The following is a 7,916-nucleotide window of genomic DNA, read 5'->3' on the forward strand; positions in this document are numbered from 1 at the left end:
TCGAGCAGCGGGCAGCCGATCATTCTTTAATCTAACAAGCCATTAGAGCGACATACAATGCACTTTCATGCCTTCTGTAAAAAGCCTACATTTCTTTAAAATGTGTTGACGCTGATCAAAGTTTGTGGGAAGATTTTTGTTGCCATTTCTCCCAAGATTCGGAAAAGACCTGTTGCTTGTCACTTTAATTGTCGCCAACCTTTAACTGTAGCTCACAGTGTCAGAACAGTAACTGTTCTCATTAGCCATTTATGTCTCTCCTGGCACGACATCTCCTTAACAACACCAACTAATCACAGCACCTCTTTCTTCAAATTGAATTCCAGTGTAAAAAATGAGCGTTTTCAAAGCTAAGGAAGATGTGCAAGATTGGAAGGAGTGTGCGACTGGAGATAATGGGCCTGAGGCAGAGAGAACATCTCTTGAACATTATCAGTACCTGAAAGGAGGGAGATGAGATCTTTGAGTTTATTTCTCCTGGCATCAGCAAAACCCAACGTCCCTCAATGCCCAACATCTTTCATCCATTTCGAGTGCATGCCGACCCGAACTTGGTGCTGTCATTGTCTGAACAAGTGTTTCATGTTCTTCGATGACCGTCGCAGACACGATGGGTCGAATGGCCTCCTTCTGTGCCCTGAATGTTCTGTGTTTCTATGTACGAAAAGAAAATGCCATTTTGGCCGAGCAGCTTGTTTGGGGAGAAAGGGACGTGAAATGCAGAGACAAATAGGAAAAAGAGGCTTGGACTGATGGCCTGCAAGATCGTGCCATGTGCTTCCCTGGTGGTCTAGTGGTTAGGATTCGGGGCTTTCACCGCCGCGGCCCGGGTTCGATTCCCGGTCAGGGAACGTTATTTGCAAAGTGCTGTTCGTTCTGATGCCAGTGATTGCTCCTGATCGCTATCAGTTTTACACTGCTGTGGTTGCAACAAGGGGCTGCCCATCATTCCTTTATCTCACAACCCATTAGAGTGACACACAATGTACTTTCTTGCCTTCTGTAAAATGCCAGTATTTATTTTTAAAGAGTCGTGACGCTGATCAAAGTTTGTGGGAAGGTTTTTGTTGCCATTTCCAGCAGATTTGGAAAAGATCTGCTGCCTGACACTCTAATTGTCGCCAACCTTAAACTATAGCTCACAGTGTCAGAACAGTCACTGTTTTTTAGACTTTTATGTCTCTTCTGCCACTACATCTCCTTAACAACAGCAGCTGATCACAGCACCGCTTTCTTCAAAATGAGGCCCAGTGTAAAAAAAAATGCACGGTTTCAAAGCGAAGGGAGGTGTGCAAGATTGGAAGGAGTGTGCGACTGGATATAATGGGCCTGAGGCAGTGAGAACATCTCTTGAGCATAAAGACATTCAGTATCTGAAAGAAGCAGGCTGATGAGCTCTTTCAGTTTATTTATCCTGGCATCTGCAAAACCCATCGTCTCTCAAAGTCCATCATCTTTCATCCATTTTGTGTGCATGCCTACCCGAACTTGGTGCTGTCATTGTCTGAACCAGTGTTTTATGTTGTTCGATGACCGTCACAAACACGATGGGCCGAATGGCCTCCCACTGTGCCGTGAATGTTCTATGTTCCAATGTGCGAAAAGAAAGTGCCATTTTGGGCGAGCAGCTTTTTTTTGGATCGAAAGAGACCTGAATTTCAAAGGGACAATTAGGAAAGAAAAGGTTGGACTCCTCTCTCGCATGCATCAGCCGTAGCTTCCCTGGTGGTCTAGTGGTTAGGATTCGGCGTTCTCACCGCTGCGGCCCAGGTTCGATTCCCGGTCAGGGAAGATTGCTTTCTTGGTGCTCGTCGTTCTGGTGCCAACGAATGTCCCATCACTGAGCCCAATGCTTGCTCCTGATCAACATTTGCTTTTTCGCCAACATCAATGCTCATCGAGCAGCGGGCAGCCGATCATTCTTTAATCTAACAAGCCATTAGAGCGACATACAATGCACTTTCATGCCTTCTGTAAAATGCCTACATTTCTTTAAAATGTGTTGACGCTGATCAAAGTTTGTGGGAAGATTTTTTTTGCCATTTCTCCCAAGATTCGGAAAAGACCTGTTGCTTGTCACTTTAATTGTCGCCAACCTGTAACTATAGCTCACAGTGTCAGAACAGTCACTGTTTTTTAGACTTTTATTTCTCTTCTGCCACTACATCTCCTTAACAACACCAGCTGATCACAGCACCACTTTCTTCAAAATGAGGCCCAGTGTAAAAAAAAATGCACGGTTTCAAAGCGAAGGGAGGTGTGCAAAATTGGAAGGAGTGTGCGACTGGATATAATGGGCCTGAGGCAGTGAGAACATCTCTTGAGCATAAAGACATTCAGTATCTGAAAGAAGCAGGCTGATGAGCTCTTTCAGTTTATTTATCCTGGCATCTGCAAAACCCATCGTCTCTCAAAGTCCATCATCTTTCATCCATTTTGTGTGCATGCCTACCCGAACTTGGTGCTGTCATTGTCTGAACCAGTGTTTTATGTTGTTCGATGACCGTCACAAACACGATGGGCCGAATGGCCTCCCGCTGTGCCGTGAATGTTCCATGTTCCGATGTCCTAAAAGAAAATGCCATTTTGGGCCAGCAGCTTTTTTTTGGATCGAAAGAGACCTGAATTTCAAAGGGACAATTAGGAAAGAAAAGGTTGGACTCCTCTCTCGCATGCATTAGCCGTAGCTTCCCTGGTGGTCTAGTGGTTCGGATTTGGCGCTCTCACCGCCACGGCCCGGGTTCGATTCCCGTTCAGGGAACATTGCTTTCTTGGTGCTCGTCGTTCTGGTGCCAACGAATGTCCCATCACTGAGCCCAATGCTTGTTCCTCATCAACATTTGCTTTTTCGCCACCATAAATGCTAATCGAGCAGCGGGCAGCCGATCATTCTTTAATCTAACAAGCCATTCGAGCGACACACAATGCACTTTGATGCCTTCTGTAAAATGCCTATTTTTCTTTAAAAAGTGTTGACGCTGATCAAAGTTTGTGGGAAGATTTTCTGTCTGAAGATGCTGTCAACATTGGGTCATTGGGAGTCTCATGGTCGCGTGTAACACAAATTAAACCACCTGGAACACAAAAGGGGGAAATGAGAAAAAATCAGGAGTGAGACACATTATTCCATCGTACAAATTATTTTGTTTTCACTGCCTCTGTAAAAAGACTGTCTGAATGGTATTGTCTCTTTAAAAGCCTTTGTCAATATTTCGATGCTGTTGGCTGTCGCTCCGTTTCCTTCCCTCAAGTTTAAAGGATCTACTGCTGTCTCTGTGATAACAATCTGATGAAATCTAGTGGAATGGACTATAGCATTGTTGCACAGTGTTAAAGTCAGAGTAGACGACTTCGAAAAAAAAATCTGGGTTTAGTTGTATTCGGAACTTTGAGCATGTTTAGCAGACACGAAATCTTTATAAGAGAAGAATGGAATGTTGCTCTTCTTCATTCGGCAAAGTTTTTTTTAAAAGTTAACTTGAAAGCTGTGAACGGCTGTGTGGCACAGGTTGGTGATGCCTGTGTCCGTCTTCTTCCTGCTAAGAAGTTGACGGCTTCCACAAAAAATTGTGTATCTTTTTTTTTTGGTTTCTAGTATGTGCTTGACTCTGCTTGAACCTTGTCAACAATCAGAAGAAGGAGAAAATGTTGAAGTGAACGATGAAAACGTTGTTACTCTTACAGATGAGCGCTAATAAAGAATCCCTGGTCGTGAATCGAGCCACGATCCAATGCGATTCAGAGAAATGGCATCGTGGTTATACTCTCTTGTCTGTGGTATGTTTTTGCTCATGGTTGGTTTACAATGGTACTGAATAAAACTCTCACCTATGAAACGTTTGCCTTTGTCCAACCGAGCCTTGTTATCCATCGGGCTGAATGGGTGGAAGAAGTAAATGATCACTGTCGTATCTCTGGGACTGCTTTTACCGATGTGACCCGAGATGAGTCTTTGTGTTGGTATAATTGCTCGGTGAAATGCTTTGAGAATCAATGAATCAGTTTTGGACGGCAGAGTTAAGGTCCTTACAACAATGGAATGCGGGGACAATATTATATTTCTGTTATGTTTGCGCCAGGGTGCTTACGGTGTAAATTAAATAACAACTTTGTACGTGTATTAAGAAAGAGGATTGCGCGTCGCAGCTGCAGCCTTTTATGTGATGCAGTGACGAATGTATGGGACACTATGATTGTTTACAATAAAAAGTCCGTTATCAGATTGTTCACAAAAGGGGCTCGGCCTCCGTGTGGAGTGATATCAATGGTCTGGGGTAATGATGGAACCATCCTCAGTCACTTTCTCACTGCGTGGTGGCATGGTAATGAAACCTCTTACACGTAAAACTTTTCAACCAACAATAGAATATTGCCATGAACATCTGTGTAAATACTTCACATACGTACACAGGCAATATTGGGAGGTTGCACGTAACACTTCCACTCTCCTGACATTTTTGTGTGGGAGAGCAGGCAATATGATATCGTTTCCTATAAGGGTGAACCATTTATCCTATCCTAATGTGATTTGTCGCAGAAGTATAATAAATGTTCACGGTCCTTGTCCAGTGTCCAAATTAGAGTAAAACATGACCGTCTAGATACCCAAGCGGCCTGAGTAACACTGGGAGCGGCGTCCCTTAATGCTGAGTAATGAGGTCCTCGTGAACAAATTACAAGCGTTGTAAGATGTACAAGCAGTGGCCCACTCCATGAAAGGTGAGCTCGGGGCTGAATCAGCCATGGCTCAGGAGCTTGTAAATATGGTAATTACTGAATCATAAGATTTATGGGATAAAATTAAGAGCAATTACTTCGGATCCTTTAAAGATATCTTGGGCTGTGGTCTGTCTCGATATTCAAGCTGTCATGGATGGCTAGAAAATGTCACTACAACAGACCATAGGCACTCAATTACCCTACTGGGCTGGAGTCAACTTTCTAGTCATCTTAGCCAGTTTGCTAATGGTAACCTGCGCTCCTGGGCCCTACTGTCCGGACTGTGTACTGAAATGGTTTGCCAATAGTTCTGGTGAATCCCACAGGATGTTAATGCTATACTCTTATGTTGACGTGAGACTAATTATAGGGGGGCTCCGATACGTTTGTAAAGACCGAGAAGACTGGGGATCCACCTTTGATACCGCAACAGGCAGCTATCTGCACTATCATGTAACAAGTTGCCTGGATAATAAGTTTGGATGGATAAGCTTTCCACCCACTCAGCCGATTAGAGAGAACGTAACTCGGGTGATTGTAACCCATGTGTGGAAACTTGTGAGCCTATGTTATATAGTGCTAGACGTGGACTGTTATGTTTTAGAACTAAATGTAATATTGTGACTATTGATATGATCGATTGTCAGACTATATATATGTATTGTATTGTGTACACGGTACTCGATCGATATCAATGTATGACGGTTCCTTCTTGAATGCTCCACAATGGTATATTGTAAGACTGTGGGACAGTTTAACTATTCGATTAGTAATATGGTGGTGGGACTAAATATCAAGAAAAGTAGACAATTAATAGGTAATGAGCATGTGAAGATGGAACTGAACAAGTTGAAATATAGTGATTGGAGGTTAGATTTGGGAACTGAAGACGATATGGATCAGATAAAGGTGATCCAAACGAGAACAGAGCGTGAGTTTAAGCACTCATGGTGGGAGTCGTTACTAGGGTGGGAGCCGTTAAGAGGGTGGGAGCCTTTACTGGGTCGCATTGTTACTAGGCTGGGAGTCTTTGCTAGGGTGGGAGCTGTTACTAGGGTGGGAGATATTACAAGGGTGGGAGTCGTTTCTAAGTGGGAGCAGTAACTAGCGTGGTCACCATCAGCCACTGGAAATTTCGAATATTGCATTGCACCCCATAGTTTGCATTGTGACCTCTCAGATTCTGTTACTGATCATCATGTTAACACTTTGCAGTTGGGCGAAGAAGATAATGTCATTGACCCAACTGTCAGAAGAGCAACTGAAGCCTGTAATGTACACACAGTCCACCTCACCATACACAGTCCATCTCATCATACACAGTCCACCTCACTATAGGAGAAACTACGCCATGTTCTCCGCAGCCTTCAACATGTCATCAATGAGGACAAACACCTCGCTGTGGCCATCCCCACACCTCCACTACTCGCCTTTAAACAGCCACCCAACCTCAAACAGACCATCGTTCGCAGCAAATTACCTAGCTTTCAAGAGAACAGCGTCCACGACGCCACACAACTCTGCCACGGTAACCTCTGCAAGACATGCCAGATCATCGACACAGATACCACCATCACACGAGAGGACACCACCCACCAGGTGCATGGTTCATACTCCTGTGACTCGGCCAACGTTGTCTACCTCATACGTTGCAGGAAAGGATGCCCCAGAGCATGGTACATTGGCGAGACCATGCAGACGCTGCGACAACGGATGAACGGACACCGCGCAACAATCGCCAAACAGGAGGGTTCCCTCCCAGTCGGGGAACACTTCAGCAGTCATGGACATTCATCCACCGACCTTCGGGTAAGCGTACTCCAAGGCGGTCTTCGAGACACACGACAACGCAAAATCGTCGAGCAGAAATTGATAGCCAAGTTCCGCACCCATGAGGACGGCCTCAACCGGGATCTTGGGTTCATGTCACGCTACACGTTACCCCACCAGCGAACAAATGTTTTCTGTTTTTAATATAATGGGTCATTTGCTGGCTCTCTCTGCCTTCCGGATGTTTCTGCCTCTCTCTGTTTTTTTTCCCTGTTTGTTTTTTTGTTGAATGTGTATTCGGGGGTTCTGCAGGTGACACCTCTCTGTCTGAACACGGTGATTGCCTTGGCAACGGGCAGTTGCAGGGGCAGTCTGTAAACACCATGTATTGTTCTATATGTATAAATGCGTAGGCTTCAAGGAGCTCCTGAAACATTTACCTGAGGAAGGAGGAAGTCTCCGAAAGCTTGTGAATTTAAAATAAAATTGCTGGACTATAACTTGGTGTTGTAAAATTGTTTACAATTGTCAACCCCAGTCCATCACCGGCATCTCCACATCATCACTATATGATGCATAAGAAGAAATAAAAAGTGGTGAATATGTTGGAAATGTTGGAGAGTTAATGGTTAATAATCGAAATAACCTGTATAACTACAAATGGTTATGAAAGCAACAGGCTTTATAAGATAAACAGGAAACTAGAAGGGAATTGGGAGAAGAGGCGATGGACTTCTTCAAGTGTCTGATAACAATCTACAAAGGGGTGTTGCAAAGAGATAGTGTTTGGGATTGCATCGACCATGAGTGATTATTGTACAACTTAGTGATTAGTGTAATAAACATAGGTAGAGGGATCAATTAACCATGGTATAGAGTGGTGGTTTAGGTAAATAAGCTGTCAATAAACTGTTCTTGAAAGGTTCCGAGGACAGTTTGTCAGGAAGTCTTGTTTATGGAATGTACTCAACTAAGACTGTTTATTTAATAAGTTGTTCTTGAAAGAATCCAAGAACAGATCAGTCATGAAGTCTTATCTGTGAGGTATACCTTTGAAGTCAGAAAACTGAAGTGTATAAGAAGGGTGGATAGTTCCAGAGTTAGTTGGGAGAGCTCGAAAGAGAGAGGGATCCGGAGCTATTCCTGTATACGGTATAAATTGACCACCTGCACTGTAAAGGATTACAGTCTGTTCTGTATATTCCACCATCAAGTGTCTTGTACTTACTCGAAGCATGTGGTGGTGAAACTTAGGAGGAAGAAGGTCAACAGCCCGCAAGGATCTATCCTTGACACCCTCCGATTTCTCCGCTACATGCAGCATCAGATACACACATGTACTCTAACCATACCCAGCTCTACCTCACCTACCTACCTCTCTCGATCCTTCCACTGCCTGTGATTTGTCACGCTGCTTGTCCGAAATT

The 7,916-nt window shown here is 44.1% G+C and overlaps 3 non-coding genes across 3 annotated transcripts; all 3 read left to right on the plus strand.

The window, feature by feature from the left end:
- The first annotated feature begins 779 nt into the window (after positions 1–779).
- trnae-uuc (transfer RNA glutamic acid (anticodon UUC)) lies at positions 780–851 on the plus strand. The gene has a single exon. It is a non-coding gene; the product is annotated as a tRNA-Glu (tRNA).
- An 868-nt stretch (positions 852–1,719) lies between these two features.
- trnae-cuc (transfer RNA glutamic acid (anticodon CUC)) lies at positions 1,720–1,791 on the plus strand. The gene has a single exon. It is a non-coding gene; the product is annotated as a tRNA-Glu (tRNA).
- Positions 1,792–2,689: 898 nt separating this feature from the next.
- trnae-cuc (transfer RNA glutamic acid (anticodon CUC)) lies at positions 2,690–2,761 on the plus strand. The gene has a single exon. It is a non-coding gene; the product is annotated as a tRNA-Glu (tRNA).
- The last annotated feature ends 5,155 nt before the right edge of the window (positions 2,762–7,916 follow it).

Source organism: Heptranchias perlo, chromosome 2 (assembly GCF_035084215.1).
Source record: "Heptranchias perlo isolate sHepPer1 chromosome 2, sHepPer1.hap1, whole genome shotgun sequence".
NCBI classification, from domain to species: domain Eukaryota; kingdom Metazoa; phylum Chordata; class Chondrichthyes; order Hexanchiformes; family Hexanchidae; genus Heptranchias; species Heptranchias perlo.